The sequence below is a fragment of the Capsicum annuum genome, chromosome 10 (assembly GCF_002878395.1).
Source record: "Capsicum annuum cultivar UCD-10X-F1 chromosome 10, UCD10Xv1.1, whole genome shotgun sequence".
Lineage (NCBI taxonomy): Eukaryota > Viridiplantae > Streptophyta > Magnoliopsida > Solanales > Solanaceae > Capsicum > Capsicum annuum.
In genome coordinates, this window is record NC_061120.1 from 92,328,798 (window position 1) to 92,336,113 (window position 7,316).

Below are 7,316 nucleotides of genomic sequence, written 5' to 3' on the forward strand. Positions count from 1 at the left end.
AGAAAATAAAAAAAATCAAAGAAGAAAAGAAAAAAAGAAAGAGAAATAGAAGTTAGAGATTACAGAGAGAAAAAAATTGAAAAAACAAAAAGAAAGAATCGAAAAAAATAAAAATATGAAAAAATAGAAAAAATAAGAAGAAAAAACGACAAAAACACAAAAAATATAAAATATAAAAAAAGATAAACGTGATTGAGATAAACGTAATTGAGATCTTTTTCTTTTTAAAACTATTGAATTTCATTTTTGGCGCGACTAAATAGAGACTGTATTCATATTTTATATGGATACATACTATCTGTAAAACCGAATACAACCAGCATAAATCAAATACAGCGGCTATAAATGGTAATTATGTAAAATGTGGCTATGGAAGGTTGGTTTTATAGCAAAATGCTGCTATTTTTGAAAGATCTCCTATATTTAATGTAAGAGAAGTTTTTGAATATTCTGTTGTTCTTTTTTATTTTTTGATTAAATAGATTAACTTTATCTAATAAAAAATGTAGGTATTACATACCCAGGTAGCAGTAGAACAACTACCTCCAAGATGAAAAAGAAAATCAAGACTCAAGAGCTGACTCTAAGTACAACTATTCCTACAGCTTCTGAGTCAAAACCAATACAATCAAAAGAAAAATAAAAAAAATACTAGGGAATATTTGTTCAAGACTACTAAGCAATTCTGTCAATCCGCAATGCCTTGTTCTTTGATATGAATATGTAATGCAATCTCCCTGCAAGTATTTATGTGGTTGATTCTTTCATTCTGAAACCTCAATATGTTCCTATCTCTCCACACACAGTACAACATCACATCATAGCAAAATCATAACAAACAAATCCTGCAACATCAATCTTCCTCTTTGGTAGTTTACTTATTCATTCAGTTTCGTATTGCCATGATCCTACTTTCCTAACTTGTCCCATTCATGTTAACAGTTTGGACCAAGCTTGATTACTATAAGAGCAAGTAAAAAACAAGTTTTCAAAGGTCTCCACTCCACCTGCACAGAACACACATTCCAGTAGCACTTGAATGCTCATTTTCTGAAGTCTGTCCGCTGTCGATAATCTATGATGCATTGCAAGTCAAAGAGTGAACTTGTATATTGGATGAGTATGCTTGTAAAGAGTGATGCTTTTCCACTGCACTCTAGTATAGTGAGGAATGCTTGTAAAGAGTGATGCTCTTCCACTGCACTCTAGTATAGTGAGGATGAAGCGTGATATAAGTTTGCTTAATCTGGAACTTGTCTTCCTTCACCGCTAGATTAAGTTGTTGTTGAAGATTGCCTTGAGAAGAGATAAACTGTAATGCCTTATTTATATCAATAATCTTTCTCACGACATAAGTTACCTGCTTAATGTGTTACAATGTATAATTAATGTTTACATTATTAACACACACACAGACACATATATTTATAAAGGAGGATTATGCTCCTGATGATGTGGTATGTCTTAGAATCAAGAAATCATATTTATCTTTTATCTCCTTTTTTTTTGTCTTTTATTCCTTTAATTTTTATTTACATGATATTTTAAAAATTTAACAAATTATCTCATTAATTCTTAAATAATTGCATAATAAATTTTTGGTTACAACAATTGAATTGAATTTAAATGTAGGAAGATATTACACCAACAATCTTTTTTACGTAACCTATGTTTTACCCTTATGTTGCCTAATCTTAGTTTTTGGATACGAGATATTCATCCTAGTCACAATGCACGTATTTGCCCAATTGTTCTTTTTGTTACTTTTTGCTCTCCCTAAAAAACATACAGAATAAACCATTCCAAAGGAAAACACATCAATGCAAAATTCGTTCTTTATGAATTTTTTGTTTCTTCATAGCAAAAAGAATTTTATTTCATGATTTCATTTTTGAGACTTTTAGGTTTTTTTTATGTCTAATGAATTTCTTGCTATATTTTTTTAGTTACAGTAATCAAATTCATATTATTTGATTTATAAATTTCACCAACAACTGAGTTTCAATTAAATTTGTACCGACACTTCAAAGATTTTCTATACCAAATCTCTCAATTTTTTCGATTTTACTTTTGAAGGATCAATCTTTGTTGGAGTTCAGTAGGAGATTAAGAGTTTCTCAAAAATAAATTATTCTCAGAAATAAAAGTTCCTGGCTTTACCACTCCTCTGTTTGTTTGAAAATATACATTTGCTTAAAACACTAATTTTTCTAATTAGTCTTTGCCATTATTGTTTCAGATTATGCTTGACAAAGCCAATTTGAAGTTCAGAGGCTACCAACATTATGGTAAGTCATTTTTTACTTGTGTCTTTGAGATTTTTTCCCGATCTCTTTGTATGCTGTGATACTGATCAAACTAACATTGAAAAAAATATATGAAATTCTTCTTGCAATAATTCAAATTCTCACGAATCTCAACCCGTCGATCAAGAAACCTTACACATTGAATCTTATGAGAATTCTTAGGGCTTTCGATGCTTTGGTTGCTTTTCGTTTGAAATCTTTTTAATTATGTTGCTGACTTCGATTCAAGTTTATGGAGAAAGGGCCATCGATTATGTTAACAAGTAGATATCTGTAATTCGAGAAATATATCTATATCTATATATATATATATATATATATATATATATCATTGTACTCTTAAATCATTTTTGACACTTAATTGATTGAATTATAAAACTTCAAATTTGACATAGGCAATAATTGCTCTTTTGGTGGTTTTCATGTCAGTGTATTTCAGGATGGCATTGAGAGTGTTGGGTCTATCTGAAGATCGTCAAAGCCTCAATGATCAAGTCTAAAGATCCTTTCGTTAAGGTTAAAAGTGAAGCAAAAGATTAATTCAATATTGTGTTCTTCATATAAGGTTCCTTTCAATTGATGTTTGTTATTTTGAGACTGGAATTTTGGTATGTGTAATATATAGCATGCAACTTTATGGAGTATATTAATCATTACATATGATTCATCTAAAATGTTGTATAAATTTTGAAAGGTTGACAGATTTATATTTTCATCCTCTTAAATCTTGGAATTACTTTGTAGAGAAGATTTAGTTGAAAAGCCACTTTGAACACTTATTTTGAGAAATAGACTCCATTTTATTTTTTATTTAAATTTTTAGGGTTTTGGATAAAGTGGTGGGGTAAGGGTTAAAGAGTTTTAAAAAAAACTTTTGTCACCCTTTATGTATTTATTAATTACTTTTTTAACCCCACTTTTTCAATAAATACCAAAAACTTTTTTCTCTCTTCTCACTCCTGTTCACAAAACCATGACTATTTCTCTTTCCTCTTTCCCCAACTTTTATTTTTCATTTTTATCTTCTCTAAAGCTCTAAGATCTTTCATCTTCCACTTTAAATAATTTCTCTTCATTTCCGAAGTAATTTGTGCTCCATATTGATGTATTTTTTTTTTGCTTTTTTTTTTTTCGATTTTAGTTTGTGGTAATTGAGTTATTTGGGAGAATTATTTTTTTTAAAAGGGGATTGATTTTACTGATTTTTTTTGTTTATAAGTTGGTATTTGTTTGATTGTTGATGAATTATGGTTGTTCTTATCGATTGCATGATGAAATTTTTTTGCGAATTTAATCGGCTAATGTGCCAAGAAATTTTAATATTGTTCTGTTTATAGACCGTTCGGTTGATTAGATATTTGTTTGTTTTGGATGGAAAAAACTGAAATCCTTTTAAAAAATGGAACTTAAATTTACTGAAAATCTATGTTTTTAAGTTGATATTTGTTTGATTGTTGATGAATTATTATTGTCCTTACCGATTGTACGATAATTTTTTTTTTGTGAATTTAATCAGTTAATGTGCCAAGAAATTTGGATGTTGTTCTGTTAATAGACCGTTTGGTTGATTAGGTATTTGTTTGGTTTGGATGAAAAAAACTGAAATCTTTTTAAAAATGGAACTTGATTTTATTGAAAATTTGTGTTTTTAAGCTGATATTTGTTTGATTGTTGATGGATTATGATTGTCCTTGTCGATTACATGATGAAATTTTTTGACGAATTTAATCGTATAATGTGCCAAGAAATTCGAATGTTGTTCTGTTAATAGACCGTTCAGTTGATTAGGTATTTGTTTGGTTTGAATGAAAAAAACTAAAATCTTTTTAAAAATGGAACTTAATTTTACTGAAAATATGTGCTTTTAAGTTGATATTTGTTTGATTGTTGATGGATTATGACTGTCCTTGCCGATTGTATGATAATTTTTTTTTGAATTTCATCGGTTAGTGTGCCAGAAATCTGAACAATAAGAATAAGTTCATTTATGATCCTAGACTTAATAGACTATAGTTGTCTTCTTCTTACCTGATTTTTTTATAGTACTTGATATTGCTTTTTCGACGACCACCAAAATTATGCAACGGATTAAAGCTTTGGAACAAGCTAAAGAGTGTTTTAAATGAGAAAGAGAGACATTAATATTGTTGAATCAAAATGAGAAAAAAATGAATAAATGAACATGGAGGAACTCAAAAAGGTCATGTCATTTATATAGTAGGGCTACCAAAAAAAAACCATTGGAAAAGGTCTAAAGAATATTTATGTATCTATAATCAAATATTAAGGTTTACTATAGAACCTATTATTGTATGCCCGAAAGAGTTGTAATTTTAAACAAGGCACAGTTGAAGCTTCTTGAAATTGATGAAATAAAAAAAGATTGAAGAAATAGTAGACAATGCAAATTATTTATTATATACTGACACCGTTATTAATTTCTACGCATGATAGATAGATTATCAATTTTTTGAGAAGTCGATTATTCACCTATTCATTGGTCTAGGATCAACTATCTGAATATATGGACAGGTTAAAATAATGACAAAAAAGAGAAATTAAATTAAATTAAATTAAAGTATGATAATTACCACCTTTCAAATATTGTAAAATAATTTAGATACATCAATTGTGACACCAAATCACTTTTGAACATGATCAAGTGATATTTAAGGCATGCTATAGTCGTAAACCGGTGAGATGAGACTAAAAAAGAAAGAAATAAAATAAAATAAAATAAAATAAATAAGCACCATTCAAGCAATTCAAAACAAATAATCAAATGAGATTAGACGTTTCTAATGTGTATAAAGAAGAGTGATTATTGTGACTTATGGGTGTTCTTGAGACAAGTAGTATTTGAGAACTAGTCCTTCTCAATGCAAACGTTTGTTATGAGTAATTAATTGTTACTATCATTGCTCTTTCTTATACTCATTTGATCTAATGTTCAATTATTTTGTACTACCATATGATGATATTTAGTCACTTTTCATTGCTTGAATGATGCTAATTTATTTTTTCTATTTTATTTCTCTCCTTTTTAGTCTCGTCTTACTTTTCACTAGACTTAATTGGTCTATACATGACTGTTAATTTAGTCTAGTATAGATGCATACATTTATATATAATATATGCACGATAACCTTATAGGTCAAGCATCAATCATCTAATTCTATTGACAAGTAAGACGAGACTAAAAAGAGGAAAAATGAAATAAAATAAATTAAAATAAATAAACATCATTCAAGCAATGGAAAATGACTAAATATCATCATATGAGAGTATAAATAATTAAACCTTCGATCAAATAAGTATAAGGAAGAGTGATGGTAGTAACAACCAATTACTCAGAACAAACGTCTGCATTGAGAAGGACTACTTGTTTTCAAACACTACTTGTCCCATGAACACCCACAAGTCACAACCATCACTCTTCCTTATGCTCATTAGACGCGACTAATTTTATTTGATGATATCTAGTTGTTTTGGATTGTTTGGATGGTGCTTATATATTTTATTTTATTTTATTTTATTTTATTTTATTTCTTCCGTTTTTAGTTTCATCTCACTGATTTACGACTATAACATGCCTTAAATATCACTTGATCATGGTCAAAAGTGATTTGGTATCACAATTAATGTATTTAAATTATTTTACAATGTTTGAAAAGTGTTAATTATCATACTTTAATTTAATTTAATTTCTCTTTTTTTGTCATTATTTTAACTTGTCCATATATTCAAATAGTTGATCCTAAACCTATGAGTAGGTGAATAATCGACTTCTCAAAAAATTGATAATCTATCTATCATGTGTAGAAATCAACAATGACATTAGTATATAATAAATAATTCACACAGTCTAGTACTTCTTCAATCTTTTCTTACTTAAAATTACATAAACATTCTTATCCTTGAATGTTTGTCCTACAAAATGATTAGTGTCGTCCGAGAAAGAGTGGCTTCTCTGTAGTTCGAACTGCCCGTCCTTACCTCTCCCACACTCATCTTCTTCATAATCTTTACTATTATTCCATTCATCACCACCCATGCAATCGTATTTCATTGATGTATCATCTACTGCTGGGGGTGGGGATGAGGGTAGAGGTGGGGCTGATGTGGAAACTTCTTCCCAGGACCTTCCAACAACTTTAACCTGCAATATAGGTCTGGAGTTATTAGAATCAATGGAAAGCATGTATAATTACACTTGTCTATCATTCCTTATGAATGTTGGATAGATTTCCCCCCTCCCGTTCATCAAGTAACTAATTACCACATCGCTTTGATAACAACTCAATTCACTGCTCTCCATTACGCTTTTAACCATATCAGCATATGAACTATTGCGACAAAGAGCAATGGACACTGTCTCCTTAGACGCAGTTTTCCAAACTCAACATTTAGGAGTCTCCTCCCATTCACCAGAAAATATACCACCAACAACCACATAATCTATAATAGACATGATATACCTCAATGATCGTATTTAATAGACTTGAATAGTGGTTTATGAGCATAGACTTAATAGACTGTAGTCGTCTTTTTTTTAGTTGCTGTCTGTACAGTACACGATCGAGCCTTTTCCGACGACCACCGAAATAATCCAACGACGTACAGCTTACAAACAACCTAAAGAGTGCTAGAATATTGCTATTTAGCCAAGAATCAATTTCAAAATGTGGGACATATTTTTAATATTTTTTTATGAAAATGAAAGAAAAATTGGGGCTAAAAATATGCAAAAATGGCTTAAAACAATAGAGATAATGTCACTTTCCGATAGATGCTAGAAAATTCAATGAAAAATGGTTGGAAAATTGAGAAAATGGTGGAAAAATCGGATGATTGGTAGTGGATTGATTGACAACCTTGATATTTTTTTTAATTAATTATTCAATATATATATTTTTGGATATGGACTAAAGTGTAGTTTTAAAAAAATTGAGGCTGAAATGGGTAATGGGCTAAAGTGTATATTTTGTAAGTTAAGTGCTAAGATTGCCT